Genomic DNA, 17,589 nt, shown 5'->3' on the forward strand with positions numbered 1-17,589 from the left:
AGCTATGTCCTTGGAGGTGGCATACTTTCTGTACCTGAAAATGATATTCCCAAATAGGGTGAGCCACAGCCCAGTAGAAATACACTAAACCAACCATGGACAATGACTAAAACATTAGCAATTGATAGTTGGTCAACACTGATACAATCACATAAATTACATATTTATGTCAACGACTTACAAGTCCCAATTACTTTTCATTTTCCCTTTTTCAACAGATAAGCATGCTAGCTCTATCATCATTTCCACAGATATGTATAAAAACTATATCTCACATTCAGATAAGCATAAAAGCTATATCCACATTCTCAACAGATATATATATCAACAATATCCACAGATAAGCATACAAGCTGTATCCACATTCTACAACAGATATGTATATCAACAATATCCACAGATAAGCATACAAGCTGTATCCACACTTCACAAAGATAAGCATATGAGCTCTATCTTCACTTCTCTAGACAAGCATATGAGCTCTGTCTATGGAGTTCATCCCCTAACTCCTCCCAATACCTATCCGGTTTAGAGGTACATCCCCTATCTTCCCCTAAACCGCGGAGTACATCCCCTATCTCCTCCTCTACACATAACGTATATAAACACATTGGTTCTATATACAATCACACAATACACACAATTAATGTGTTCTATCAACCGTCAAGTTCCATGACACATTCCATTGATTAGTTTCCGTTTACCTAATCATCATGCATTGTCTACAACAATCTCGACTATCCTCCACCGATAGCCCAAAGCAGTTATTTCTAAAACAGAAAATAAATGCACAAATGGATGTTCAATCAACATTTCATTTCCTCATTTCTTACCAATTAATTATCCCAATTAATTAAACAATGTAATTAGGCCATTTTCCATAATTACCATTTCAACCCTTAGGTCCCATTTTCATCAATGATTCGACAATCATTCCATTTTTTTATGCCAAACATGCATCTAGGTTTATTATGAATTAAACCCCAACTTTTGTAAAATTACACAAAAGCCCCAAACTTTTACAAAATTACCAAACCAAGCCCAACATCTCAAAATACCAAAATTTAAAGACAAAACCCATAGAGAGGAGTAGGTTATCCCTACCTCAAATTCGGAGTCCCAAAGGAGAAGACGACAAAACCCAACGTGCTCCAAAACCCGAGATTTTCAAATTAAAATGAAGCCCTCGACGATCAACAACTTTTTTGTAAAGGCCAAAGGTGAGTAAATCACTCCTATTAGATCAAAACCTAGAGAGAAGGTAGAGTCTAGAGTGAGAGGCTCAACAATGGTGATTTTGGAAAAGTAAGAGAGAGAAGAGAAAGTGAAAAAGTGATTTAAAAAGTCACAAATTCGGGACTTTAACCCAGGTCTCCGCTCGAGCGTAAAACACCCCGCTCGAGCGGCCACTCACAGACTTCCGCTCGAGCGGCCAACCTCCCGCTCGAGCGCAGAATGCACTCGCCCAGCACTTTTGCAGAACCAAGCCTCCGCTCGAGCTCCCAACCCTACGCTCGAGCGGCACTCAGACAACCCCGCTCGAGCGGCCAATACCACGCTCGAGCGTACAATGCTGCACAGGAAAATACTGAATGGGTGTAATCTACGCTCGAGCGCCAACACCTCTGCTCGAGCGTACAGGCCAAAAATCTAGGCAACTAGTTTTGGTTTCTAAACTCAACCAACCTGTAACAAACCCGCTCAACACATCCTATAACTCAAATACAAAGTAAGAAAGGATGCAAACAAGATAATAAGCAACTACCAACATCCACGGACACATGTCCGGATCACTATACAACAAGGGTAAACCCGGGATCGCTATATTTTACATCTTTATACAATCTACATTAATTTAGGCATATATATACTAGCAAACGACCAGTGCCTAAAGGCACTCCCAACCCTAAGGCCTCTTTTGGCAACTAGGTTAAAAACCAGTTTATTCACTTTTTGACTTTTTTAAATCATATCATTTCTCTACTTTTTTACACGTTCTTTTTTTTATAAAAAAAAAAAATCAAAAAATTAGTTTTTAACCTACTTCCCAAAATAAGTTTACCAAATATATTTTGAAACATTTATCAAATATAAGGTTTTATCAAATTTAGGGGTTTTTTTTTATCTAAATTTAGTTTTAACTTTTGACCTAAATTAATTCATTGAAATTTCTAAAATTTAAATTGTATTGAATAGAAGTATGAATAGCATTACAATATTAAATGAAAGTATAAAGTTCACTTTATATAAGTGAAACAACTCACTCAATCTTTCTTTTTTCGATGTAAGATTGTGTAAAATAAAAGCTAATAATTATTTAAGTCAGAAGTTAATTAATAATTAAATCTAACCAATATATTTTGATAAAATCATTGTTAAACTAGTGAATCAATCAAATCAAGCCTAATCTGTTAGGTCAAAAAACCAATCAACTTACACAAAAAATAATTAATAATTAAAATTTAAAATTTTATTTTAAAATTTAAGCTGTAAACATGTACAACATTACTATATTAAATGGAAGCATATGATTCATTTTATATAAGAGCATCTCCTACGTTTACTCTCTTTTTTCATCAAATTTGAGTAAAAATTTCATCTAATATTGTGCATTTCAACGGAGCAATTTGAGATTTCATCAAACCACCGGTCCACCGGAAAAACGACCAGGGATATGTCCAACCGGTCAATGTAAGTTTTTGTTTCAGTTATAGGAAATTTTGCAAGGAGGTGATCGACTAGGGGCAATTGATCGGTCGTCCGATGCTCATGCATCATCTGTAAATGTAACGACTATCTGCAGAAATTTGATAAAAGATTCCAGCATCTTCAATTTGATAAAAAATTTGAGATATCCTCAATTTGATATTGATTTGATGTTAACATTGAGCACTAGCTTGTACGTTTTTTTATCAAATTTAAATTTGATGAAACAAAAAATGAAGCGTTGGAGATGCTCTAAATGAAACAATTCACTTTTTCTTTCTTTTTTTAATATGAGATTGTGTAAAATAAAATAATAATTGTTTGAATAAAAAATTAATATCAAATCAAGTAATGTAAATCATTCAATCTTTAATTAAGACAATTCACGCCGTTCTAACTAATTATATCTTTTAAACATTTTTAAAACCATCCAATTTTATTATATAAGAGGACATATATCTATTGGAAGACTGGCCAACAACCGCAATAATATCCTCACTCACGTGATATACAACCCAAGTAATTAGAGGTATCTTGAGAGGGTTATTTGTGTCATTATAAAAGTGAGACCCCATGTCTTAACGGTTTTCGTTGGGGTGTGTTTGTTTGTTAGTGTTCGGCGTTGGAGGTAAAAGAGAGTTAGGCCACATTTAACGGTTGACACGTCGGCATGTGGGGCCCGGAACCTCTCGATGCTCGCGCTAATCGGACACGCAGTTCAGGTGTTGTTGATGGCGTCACAAGCGCGTGCTCGTGGTGGGGCCCAACTAACGCCGAATTTTGGCCAACCGTGTTTTGCCACGTAACGTTAAAATTTCAAAAAATTAAAAGTAAAAGAATATCAAATTTTCTATCTATACTATATATATAAATAAATGTAGTGGAGTATGAGAATTCTCCAAACTCTTAATACTAAATTCTTATGAATTCTCTCTCCTATGTGTCACTTCTCAAGTCTCCTCTCTCACTTTTCCTAATTTTTAATCATTTGTCAATTATCTAAATCTCAAAAGCCAAAAGAATTATATATATTTAAATAAAATGATAAATATTTAAATATGAACAACAAAGAGGTAGAGATAAAAATATAAAATAAATAAAATAAAAAGATAACTATTCAAAGAGTCCTGCTGGAGACCCCAGCAGGAATGCACCCCCAGCACCCCCACCTCCACGTGGGGGGCTGGCAATGGATAAAAACAAAAAAAAAAAAAAAAAAAAAGAAAAACTGTTTTTTTTTAACCAATCAGGCATGACCCCCAGCACCCCCACTGGGGGTCTCATGCATTTCCGCTATTCAAATTTCAACTACAAAATAATATAAAGAGTCAAATAAAAGATTAAAAAAATAACTAAATAAAAAATATTACGAGTCAATTAATTATAAAAATAAAAAGTTAACTATTTATATATGAACAATTAAAAAAAATTAAATAAAAAAATATTACGAGTCAAATGATTTTTAAAATAAAAAGGTAATTATGTATATATGAATAACAAATAAATATAGATGAAAAAATATACAAAAATAAAAATATAACTATTTAATGAAAATTCAAATAAAAGATAACAAAATATTTAAATAAAAAAAAAGAATAAAATTGGGATATAAATATCCCAAAAAGATGATAATTTTCTTAACGATCTATATTTATCTTTTGTTAGTTTGTTATAGAATTTCTATATGTTTCAACTTAATCTTTTTAAAGTTTATCTTTAAGTGGAACTTAATATTTTATTTTTTAAAATCATCAATTATTTATCCATACAAATTTTAAACATGATAGAATTCCATATATATATTTTGTTTAAGCATAATTTTTTTAATATAAAAACAAGTTCCTGCAAAAGAAACCATGAATAGAAAATTGGGGGGAAAACAATCAACAGTGAGCCATTTCTGATCCCTTTTCGGTGCCTAAAAATCTTAAATATTTGCTTTACATTTGAAATGTGTACTTGCATGAGTTTTTACATTTGTAAGAAAGTGAGTTAATATAAATGAATATTATTATTTTTTTAAAATTTTTTTGGTTACAATCTATATTTTTCCTTATTTCTTTCTTTTTGTTAATAATGTGTCATTTAATTGAAATTTTATTCTTTTTTTTATATTTATAAAAGCACTACAATTATCAATTTGTAACTCTCCCACTTATTGATTATTTGTGTTTAATTTTTTTTTTGGTGTAGATGCTAGATTGAAAATGAAGAACACATCAAAATTTATTGGATATGGGTTATACTTTAAATGTATTCATCAGTTGATTTTTTATTGTTGATTATCCTATTGAAATAATTCATGATTAAATTTATTTTTAGTAACTCATTTCCTTTGAGAACTAAACCACAAATTTCTTCTTTGTTAAAATTTTTTATTTATTTATTTAGATTCAGAGTTTGAGCAAATGGAAGATATCTCATATTTAAAATGTTAATTTTTTTTTGAATAATTTAAATATTTATATTCTTTATGTTTGTCAATTCAAGTATAATGCATTTTCAAACATTTTTTTAAATTTTTTTTATAATCATTCCAAACCTATTTGTGTTTACTGAATCAATATAACGAAAAAACAAATAGCATGTAAAAAATTTTAACTACTAACTAAATATAGTGGGAATTAAAATTAATTTTATTTTAATTTATTATATTATATGTGATGATTAATGTAATATCTACTATTGATTAAGCAAAATTAGTGTTACTTAAATTTAATATATTAGTCATTTTGATTAATTATAATATGCCTTTATTACTCTATTTTTGGTTGTCTGAAGTAATTCTTAGATAAATTAACTATTATATATGTGATGATTTACTAATGTATGATAGTTTTTTAAAATTTTCAATAATGTGAAATATTAAATATTTTTAATGATGTGAAGTAAGATTTATATACACAAACCAAATAAAAATGTTAAGAAATATAAACAAATAGCAAATTTTTTTTATAGTAATTATTGACTTTCTAAAAACCTGTGCATCGCACGGGTGACCACTAGTTAAATGAATAATCAAATGTGTCACATAAGTATGGATCCCACACTTATAGGACGTTTTGGGAACATTCTAAAAAAGTTAACTTTTTGACTTTTTAACTTTTTACACAAAAAATACAAAAAGCTAGTTTTTTTAACATAAAAAGTCACAAAAAAAAGTCAAAAAATCAATTTTTTACCAACTTTTCAAAACATTACTATGTGAGACATTTAGTTATTTATTTAGTAGAAAAATTAGAACCTATTGCATTTTTTAAAAATTATTGATTAGTCTGGGACACAACTAGGACACTGGCCTCGTTTGATAGAACTGTGAGAAAGTGATTATAGATTATAACTTAACAGATTATACCTTACAGCTGTGAGCATAAGCTGGTAACCTGTTTGGTGTAGCTGTGAGATTATAGATTTAAGTAGTAGAATAGTGTTTGGTAAACAAGCTGTAAAATAGTTTTTTCTGTGTAATTGAGCTTTTTGCCCTTATATGATATAAAAATGATAATTTTGTCATTTTGTTTTTCAATTTTAATTTAAAAAAATTATTTCATTAATAAAAGTTAATATAATTAGTATCAACTAATATAAAAATTGATACACTTGATAAAAATGTAATGGAAGTATTATTGTAATAATTTTTTTCCATTATAAATTAATTAGAATCAATTAATTGCTTAATCAATATCAATTAGTACTAAAATTATTAATTAGCATCAATTAATGGCTTAATTAGTCTGAATTAATACTAAAATTATTAATTAGTATCAATTAATAATTAATTCATTACAAAAATATATAATATTAAATTTTTTTGGCATTTCTGATTATGTTTTTATTAAATTTTTTTATTACAATTAATAATATAACATTTGTTATTTTTATAATTTATTATTCTTTTTCATTACAATTAAATTGTGTAATTTATTTAATGGATATAAATTGTACAATTTATTTCAATATTAAGAAATTATTTTTATTATTATTTTGTTTAATTTATTTTTTTTATTTTTATTTCAATTTATTTTGTTTAATTTATTTTGTTCAATATTATTTTTATTATTTTGTTTTTAATTATTATTTTTGTTTAATTTATTTAATTTTTTTTTCCTTCTCTTCCTTTCTGAGCCATCCGTACGCCGCCGGTGGTCTGCAACCCTAGCCACCGCCGCGATCTGGAACGGCAGAGAGAGAGTGTCGTCGCTCGTCACCGTTCACCCGCCTGAACAATGCCGGAGATGGGAACTGGTTCATGAGAAACAGACAGAGAGAGAGAGAGAAAGACGACGGCAGATCTTCATCTTTATCAATGAGCAACCCAGATCCCGTCGTGTCGTCGTCCTTGTTACCATCGCGCTTCCAAACCTTATCGACCCAATTATGCGCAGAGAGAGAGCGCGTGAGATTGCAGATCGAGAGAGACAACCCAGATCTTCATCAGATCGAATGAGATTGCAGATCGAGCAACCCAGATCTTTATCTTCATAGAGAGAGAGAGAGAGAGAGAGAGAGAGAAAGCACAACGCCGGAAATCGCCTCCACACGCCGAAAATCGCCAATCACTCTTTGAGATGAGTGAACAGTGTTTTCATTGTTGTTTATATAGTGGGCATTTGGTAATATTTGAGATTAAAAACTCACAAAATAATCACTTTTTAAACTTATTTTAAGTTAAAAGTTGATCACTTAAGCTAGACCAAACACTCAAAAACTACTTAATTTAAGCTAAAAGCTGAAATCAGCTGACTTTAAGCTCTACCAAACGAGCACACTAGGTGGCCATATTCCAAACCTGTAACGCCCCCAAAATAATACAATAAAGATATCTCATATGCGAAATAAATATGAGAAACAACATACTTTCATACATCAGAGTTCACTATTTAATAACCAGTTAAATGCCATGCATGCTTACATCTTTCCAAGTCATTGCTTGGTTACACAAATTGAGTCTCGCTCATTACATCTTAAGCCCTTGGCTTTACAAATAACAAACATACACACATAAGACATAAATAAGAAGCTATTGCTTCCCGAAAGTCCATCCATGCTATTGCCTTGGAGGAAACATCTCACCTGCATCTGAAAATGATATTCTCGTATAGGGTGAGCCAACAGCCCAGTATAGATAATCTAACGCAATATATGAGGTTTAGCAAAGGTATAAATACCACGTATATAAACAATACCGATATGGAAGTATCCACAAGGCCTACATATCCATATGCCACTAAGGCCAATCTTATTCCATTTTCCATCAATTCATTTCCAATTCATATATGTGTAGACCGCCCCGAGGACTCCTGAAGCTCCGCGCCAGCGAGGGCGCGAGATTCGTTTTATTCTCTAGCTACTACAATTCAGACTCAATGTCACGGTTCTTGATCTGATCTCACAAAGTGCAATGTAAGATTGATAATTCACCAAAGAGTCCAAATCCGACAAATCGTTTTGGAAAACTGATTTTATAAAGAAGCGCCAAACATGGACTGTTTTGCCAGATACAGAGTCTCTACCTAAATATTTTATTTTGGGGAAATTTAGGAAACCCTGACTCGTGCCTAAGGCCACGTGTCTGTCATCACCAAAGTTGCCTCGGCTCGGGAACTTGGGTACAAGAGGGAAGGTCATGCAATGAGCACCCCCGCTCGCTCGATCAAAGATCGGCCTATACTAAGCATGATATTTTGTTTTTGAAAACACATGTGCTCTTATTTCGGTTATTAACCTAGAATTTACTATGTGATGCGTACAGCTTACAAGTATAGACTAGATCGCCTAAGTTGGAACAAAACATTGCATGTTCGTTTGTTTGAAAAACGGTTTCGAAGTTTGCTACTCGCAAGTAGGCTAAATCACGGATTTCAATGAATTGTTTCAATTCAAGCAATCCAACCTTCACCCACAGGCATTTAGGAAGTTATATCAAATAAGCGGTTAGCCTCATGGCAAGCATGCTTTCATGGCAATCAATAACACACATGCAGTATGCTAAAGCGTAAACACTCACAGTGTACTCTGAGCCAAAATAGAGAACTAGTTAGAAATCATGCATGATCCTAGTTCATGTTAAGATGGCTAATGCAACACATACGAGAATACAACTCAGATAGGCTCGGCTATCCTAAGATGTCATGTGAAATGCAACTTGATAACATGCTGTTGAACACTTATTCAAGTAAATGTATTAAAATACAATGCAGTTCGTATGATGCGTCGAGTCCGGTGCATGCAATACAGATGAATGGATGCATGCATGCAAAGCATAAGGTATGCTAATTGAAACATGTCCTAAAACTAACCATCATAAGCGGTTAAGTAAAAGGGAGAAAGAAATGAAGGTTGAAAGACATACATCACACACACGCACGCTTATTACAACAATTGGCCCTCTCGACGGAGGGTCCGAATAAAGAAGCTAACTAGCTATTCTAAGCTAATTAAACTAATTATTACAAGCCAACTAATTAACTAATCCTAGTTAACTAATTAAGCTATTACAACACAATTAAGAAGCTAAACGCATTAACTACTTAAATACAGAATCAAAGCATAAACTAGCTAAGCAAATTAGCTAAGTAAAGCAGTAAAGCAATGTCCTCAGAGGGAGAAGAGTGCATGCATGCCCGGTCGCCTCGTTCGGAAATCCAACGCGATGCCTCAACTTGCCTCTGTTTGCAACTGTTCTCAGAACCTTGCACCAAGCTCTAGAAAGCTTCCAACTCACCTTAGGGACCTATGGGAGGGTGGCCGACCACCCAGGGGTGTCACCAGCCATGGCCGACCAGTTGTCTTTGCTGAATACAAGAAAAAGTGGTCGGCCAGCTAGTTCTTCTGGCTGGCCGACCAGTTGTTGCTGCATTTCTCCAGTTCGCTGCAATAGAGAGCAAGAAAGGGCATGACAATGTATTTGCAAGATATGTGTGCATGACCACCCTTCTTATCATTTCATAAGCTCAAGAAAGTGTGGTTCTCGACCCTCGAGCCACCAATCGCGCATTTCAATGCATGATGGCCGAGAAGCCAAATTGCACAATTCAATATGAAATGAATGCACACATAAACACATAAGGCCTAGAACTCTATCATATATGATCAAGAGCGTCGGCGACCGAGAATTGAGGCACGTTTCATCACTTCAAGTATGAAACGTCCCTCATTTCTCGTGCTCGGATTAACACTTAATCCAAACAAATACAGCAACAACATGCAAACATGTAATGTAACTTAAGCATGCAAACATTCAATGCAACATGGCATGCAAACATGTAATGCAACTCAAGCATGCAAACATGCAATGTGAGGGACAAGTATGCAACAACTTGTAATGCAACATGGCATACTCAATGCAATGAATAACATGGCATACTCAATGCAATGCGATTATGGCATACACAATGCGAACAAGAACATGGCATTCACAATGCAAACAACAACATAACATGCACAATGCAATGTAACATGGCATACACAATGCTCAATGGACTTAAACCGAATGTGGGTAAACCTCAACCATGCCCAAAACATTGGCCATAATGTTAAAATAAAGGCATGAAGATCAAGACAAGCAAGCTCAATGCATTGGCCCATCAACTAGGCCTAAGAACACAACTCTCAAGAGTGCTCAAAGAGTGATAAACATGTGAATGTAACCACATTATATGCACTGAAATCAAGTGTGAAATGATGCCAAATCATTCAAACAACACAAGTAAAGCATGCAAGAGGGCCTAAAGCACGAAGCCATTAAAGGGACTACACAAGGGGCATACAATACATGGCACAAATGATTGAACCAATCATGGACAGAGCTCCAATAGGTCTAAACAAAGACCATAACATGCTAAGATAGAGGCTCAAGGACTTAGGCATGCAAGCATACAAGCTAGGCCATAAGTTAGGCAACAATGCATAACACTCAAAGGCATTGAAAGCATGAAAGAAGTGGGAACATACGAATCCTATATACACTAAAATGTCATGTTAAAGGATGCCAAATCATGTACACAACACAAATGAAGCATGCTATGGTACCCAAAGCTTGAAGCTAGCATAGGCATTTGTATTACAACTATGAAAAACATGAAGCATATGGTGAAGGCATCCCAAAACAGTCCTAGAACATGTCAAAATGATACTAAAACATGTATGGAAGAAAGCCAAAATATGCTAGCATGAAGGGCATAAGGTATGGATCATGCAAGGGCAAATAAGGAGGATTGCACTACATCTACAAAAACCGAGCATGAGATGACTTCGCCAACAAAAATCAGAGTTATATCATGGCAAAATAACCCCAAAAACACATTGAAACGATAGCTCGCAAGCTTAGGCATGAAGGCATACGCAATGATTCATGTTAAGGCATAAAGGGCAAACCCTCCAACGCATTGAATAAGTGAAAGATGCAAGTGCATGACCACACTACATGGACTGAAATCACATAACAAATGATGTCAAATCATTCAAATAGGCCAAGCAATGCATGCTAGTGGACTCAATACACAAAGCTAACAAGCTAGAATGCACTATAGCTATACAAAGCATGGCATGCATGACCAAAACAACATAAATCAAAGTTTAAGCATGCTAAAACATAGACAAAATCTTCTTGAAGTTAAGCCAAAAGCATGCTAGAATGACATGTTAAAGCATGGTGCATACAAGACTAGTTCATAGAAATGCACTACAAGTGCATGAAGCATGCAAGGGCCAACCAAACCAAACCTTAACAGAGGTATGACATGGCAAAACATCACCAAAAATATGCTGAAATGGAGTCAACATAAGCTAGAAAGACATGCTACTTCATGAAGCATACAAAGCTAGTTTGTAAGATTTACACTACAAGTGTATAAGGCATGCATGGAATGACCAAACAAAGTCAAAACAGATCTAAGGGCATGCTGAAATAGCCCCAAATACATGCTAAGAACAAGCCAACACAAGCTTAATAAACATGCTCAAACATGAGGCATATGAAGCAAGTATTCAAAATACAAGGGGAGGGGATGACCCTCTCCTATTTAAGACCCCAAAACTACCTTTCCACCACTGAAAATCCTCTGGATTTCAGTGGTAGAAAGGTCATGCAAAGGTTAGAGCAAGATCCAAAAGGATGGCTCAAAACAAGGCCTAAGAGAGGGTAGACCACCCCCAACAAAAAAATGACCTTAAACAAACAATTTAAGCATGAAAAAACAAAACTTTTTTTAGTAGAAAGTTAAGCTTAAATCAGCATGCAAATAGCTCCAAAAGCTTAAGCAAAATCAAGGGATTTAAGGGTCAGAAACTCACCCTTGATGAATACCTTCAAAAACACAACTCCAGCAGGTTTTCCAAGCTCAAACCAAACCAACAACACCAAAACCAGCTCCGAAGCACCTTAGCAACAAAAGGATGGTGTTTGGGTGTGTGTTTGTGTGCAAAAGTGAGACAAAATGACACTTTAATGCACAAAAATGAGACCAAAAGAGAGATATAGAAATATATGTGCATCTATATCTCAAACCACCAATTTTTGAACTTAGAGGAGGAGGGAGGCGGTTCTCTCTTATAGAGAACAAAAGTGTAAGCTTCTTGAGGAAGCTAAGGATCCTGTAATAACCCCAACCTCTGATTAACATTAATTCACACTTATTATGTCTAACAATAGATTAGGAGAGATTTGGAATTAATATGCATGTGTATTGCGTTATTTACGTGTTTCTATCTGTTTGCGACAAAATGATCTGTTCATGTCTTTGACTTTAAATTGCGAATTGAAAGCCTTATCGGCGTCCGAATCAGAAATTTACTTGATTTATGTGCTAACTAGAATTTATAGAATTTTATGGTAGGTTTAATTAAAATTCGGTTCGGAGCGATTAAATTAGATTAAATAACGTTAAATTATATTAGTCCAATTATTTACGAAATTGCCCTTGAGTGGGCCACTTTCTCATACAATGTTTAGACTGAATTCATACACCATTTTCAGCCACTTTCCTTGCTAAAAACCGTGAGAGAGAGGGAGTGAGGGAGGAATTGAATTCATCTAGAGATTAGCTTGGAGAACTTCGGAGAATTGAAGGAGGATTGCATGTTTAAGCTCCCACACTTAAAATTGAAGACCTAAAGGTAGTGAATTCATCCTTTTATTTATGAATAGGGGTTGTTCTTGCTAGGTTCTTGGTGAAATTGGTCATTGAAGTCAAGATTTAGCTCAAAGTGTAGTTTTGAGAGTCCATTCATGCATGCATGCATAAATTTCCATGCTTTGGGTTTGAATTCTAAGATTTCTACCATACATGTGTTAATTTCACTCTCATTGTGGTCATGCATCTTGTTGTCCATCAAATTATCAAGTTTGATCATGTTTTGGAGGGTTTGGTTTCTAGGAGATTCTTGCATAATACATTTAACTTATGTTCTTGAAGTTTTCCCTGAAATTGTGTTTAATTGAACTACCTTTGGGCTTTGATTTAGCAAATTGATCTTCAAAACATGTCATACTATGAGTTTACAAGAGTTTTCCATAAAATTAGCCCAAGAGGATCGAAATTGATGCTTTAAAAGTTGGTTTTGAGCTTGGAGGTTCAATTTGGAAATTCCAGATTTTGGACCCACGCTGGAGCGCAGGACTTTACGCTCGAGCGTACACTCTGAATACATGAATCCCGCTCGAGCGTGGAAGGTAACGCTCGAGTGTGAAATGCGTATATCCAGTACTTTTCACATGTTTACAATCCGCTCGAGCAAAGGAATGCACGCTCGAGCGAGGACTTGTGTCTTACGCTCGAGCGTGAATCGAGCGCCCATCGAGCGTGATTTTTGTGCATCCAGTACTTTTACTGTAGTTTACAGTCCGCTCGAGCGAAGGAAGTCACGCTCGAGTGGAGATCCTTTGTCTGCATGTCCGCTCGAGCGTAGAAAGCCACGCTCGAGCGAGACCCCTATTTTCTGAAAATTTTGAAAAGTGTTTTAAAGTGCATCTTTGCATTCTCATTCCATCCTAGGCATTCCTAGGCCATGTTTAAGACTCTATAGTGAGGGTAAGAGATTAGAAACACACTAAGAGCCAATGAAATAAGTTTTGTACAATTAGAACGTGTGTTTCAAGTGTGCATCTGTTATGTGTTATGTAGGTCACGTGCCACGTACCGTTTGACCAAGTTTACTCCGTCTGTCTGACTCAAGGCCCACTGTGAGTAATAACTCTGTAAAGTTATGTTTAACCTAAGTATTTTTTTACTGGTATGGTATAATCTGTTTTCTGAAATGTTATCTTACTAATGATGAATGAATGTCCAATTTTCTGAGAAGTATTTGTGGCACCCTTAGTTCACGTGGCCCTCGCCCGGGAGTAACAATACCGCGGCCAATCTGCACGTGGCCCTTGCATAGGGGTAACAATACCATGGCTACTTGCGCGCAAGATATGGACCTTTATGGTCGTTGGTACCAACTATGTATATGGGTCTCTGGACCAATCTGATCTGATAGCTAATGGGTGTACCACCTATGATCTAATGCAAAATCTGAATGTGATCATGAGTGTGTATCCGAATCTATATCTATTTTGAAATCTAAATATGTTCTGATTTAAATACTAGATTCTAACTTGTAATGGACATCATTCATAAAACCCCTTTACTCTGTTATTATTCAATGGGCTCTCGCTCACAGTTTATATTATGTATGTAGGTAAGCCAGTACATGACCAGGACAGAGTTGACGGCCTTTTGTACTGTTTTTCTCAGCCAACCGTTGTGCCTCCCGAGGAGGTTCCGATCGAAGTCTAATGCCATGGCTGTTTTTTTTTCTTGTTTTGTTTTCATGCTAGTCTCTGTAACTGTTTGTAAAGTCAGATCTTGGAAAGTTCACTTCTGTAAATATTTTGTAAATATTGTGTATCTGGACTGGCATGTTTATATATCTATAAGTAAGTTTTGAAGCGTTTTGTCCCATGTACGTTATCACAGCTCATTGGACCTTGTCTATTTTGTATTATTGCTTCTGCAGCCCCTTATTATTTGCTAATCTCTTCAGAGGCCTTTGGTAATCCACGGATTACTGGCTTGTTACGGTGCTGAACCTACAGGGGCGGGTTTGGGTCGTGACAGAATGGTATCAAAGCACGTGTTCTACCGCACACACAGGTCCGTATGAGCTTAGGATGTCCTAGTAAGCATTAAGAGCATTTCATCTGCATATGTGAGTGTGTGGTAATGCAACTGAATATGAAAACTGAATGTACTTTTGAATCAAATAAATTGAAGGAAATGAGTAATATTATGCCTGTGTTTGTTATCATTTGATGTCTGTATAGTAAGATGGACAATGCAAGGGGAAGTGGTGAAAGTGAATCTTCAGAGGCTCGCATGGGCCGAATGGAACAGATGTTAGCAGCGTTGACTGAAGCCTGGACACAACAACAGAGACAACAACCTTTGCCCCCTCCGCCTCCACCGGTACAAGCCGAGGCAGATAATAATGACATCATCAATCTGACACAGAAATTCATGAAAATGAAACCGCCAACGTTCTATGGCGGAATTGAACCTTTGAAAGCTGAGACGTGGTTGCTTGAGATGGAAAAATTGTATGAAGTATTTCCTTGTTCTGAAACTCAGAAAGTCCTCCTAGCCACCTACACTCTGAAAGATGAAGCCCGCATGTGGTGGTTACTGATCCGAAATGGCATTGGGAATATGACATGGGCACAATTTAATGCTATCTTCTACGACAAGTACTTTCCCCAATGTTTCAGGGATCGGAAAGTGTCTGAATTTCAAGAACTTAAACAGGGAAGAATGGCTGTAGCAGAATATGAAGTCAAATTCACCGAGTTGGCACGTTTTGTTCCACATATGATGGATACTGATTACAAGAAGGCACGGAAGTTTAAGGGAGGGCTGGACCTGGAAATATTTGACCGAGTGGGTGTCCTAAAGTTACCTACTTATGTGGAGGTACTCGACAGAGCATTGATAGCAGAAGCCACAATAGCAGCTAAGAAACAAACTACAACACCAACAACAGAATGGAAAGGAAAGAGGACCGGATTCAGTTTCAAGAAAGGCCGGTCAGTTTCGAAGAGGCAATATACAGGATCCTCCAGCAGCTCTAGCCAAAGTAGCGGGTCTACTCCAAACTGCCCCGACTGTGGAAAGAAGCGTAGAGGTGCTTGTTATCGAGCATCAGGTACGTGTTTTCGCTGTGGCAAGACTGGCCACATGGTGATGGATTGCCCGATGAGATCCAACGAGGTTAATCGTCCTATGGCAAGTTCTACCGGGTCTGTTTCTGCAGCAAGACCAAATGTAAGGACCGATGTTAGAGGGAATACAAACAATGAAACATGGAGGTAAGAGAGAATGTTCGCCTTAGTGCCTAGTGACGTACCCAACACCTATACTGTGGTGTCAGGTACACTCTCTGTATGTTCTCAAAATGCATGTGTCCTGATAGATTCTGGTTCTACACATTCCTTTGTATCGCATGTTTTCTCTCAAAAATTGATTAGACCACTAGAACAAATGACATATGTGTTATCTGTATCCACACGTCTGGGGATTCTATGATGTGTACTCATGTTTATCCGGCATGTGATATTATGATTGGCGATATGATGTTATATGTGGACTTATTACCCTTGGACATTAGTCATTTTGATTGTATTTTGGGGATGGACTGGTTGACTAAATACTGTGCTACCATTGACTATGCAAATAAAACTATTGTGTTTAGACCACTGGGTATGCCTAAATTTACTTTTATTGGGAATGGGGTAGTTCCTCTCACATATTTGATTTCGGCTATGAAAGCTGTAAAACTCCTTAGGAAAGGATGTAGGGGTTATCTGTGTTGTGTACTGACTGCGCCATCTGACAGTACTACTGTAGAAACAATCCCTGTTGTTTGTGAATTTTCTTATGTGTTTCCCATTGACTTACCTGGGGACTTAGTTGATAGAGAAATTGAATTCACTGTTGAGGTGTTCCCGGGGACACAACCTATTTCCAGGACTCCCTATAGAATGTCTACCTCTAAATTGAAATAATTGAAAACCCAACTTCAGGAACTGCTAGATAAGAAATTTATCCGTCCGAGTACCTCACCTTGGGGTGCTCCAGTCTTGTTTGTCAAAAGGAATGATGGATCTTTGAGATTGTGTATAGACTACTGAGAACTGAACAAAGTGACTATCAAGAATAAATACCCTCTGCCCCGAATAGATGACTTGTTTGATCAACTTCAGGGTGCCCAAGTGTTTTCCAAAATTGACCTCAGGTCCAGGTATCATCAACTAAAGGTTAGAGCTGAGGACATAGAAAAAACTGCATTCCAAACTAGATATGGACATTATGAGTTTTTAGTAATGCCGTTTGGGATGACCAATGCACCTGCAGCTTTCATGGACCTAATGAATAGGGTGTTTAAATCATATCTGGATGACTTCATTGTTGTATTTATTGATGACATTTTGATTTATTCTAAAGACAGAGAAGAGCATGAGAACCATCTGAGAACCACCTTGCAGATTTTGAGAGAAAAGAAATTGTATGCTAAATTGTCCAAATGTGAGTTCTGGCTTGACAGTGTGGCATTTTTGGGACATGTAATCAACAAGAATGGAGTTTCTGTTGACCCTCGGAAAATTGAAGCCGTCGTAGATTGGCCTAGACCGACAAATGTGACAGAAGTCCGAAGTTTTCTGGGACTTGCAAGGTACTACAGGAGGTTTGTTAAAGACTTTTCTAAGCTTGCCCTACCATTGACTCAATTAACTCAGAAAAACGTGCCATTTGACTGGAGTGAACAAAGAGAGGCAGCTTTCCAAGAGTTAAAAACCAGGTTAGTGACTGCACCAATCTAAACTTTGCCTAATGGTACTGATGGGTT

Source organism: Camellia sinensis, chromosome 15 (genome assembly GCF_055761805.1).
Source record: "Camellia sinensis isolate YWXY chromosome 15, ASM5576180v1, whole genome shotgun sequence".
In the NCBI taxonomy this organism is placed as follows: domain Eukaryota; kingdom Viridiplantae; phylum Streptophyta; class Magnoliopsida; order Ericales; family Theaceae; genus Camellia; species Camellia sinensis.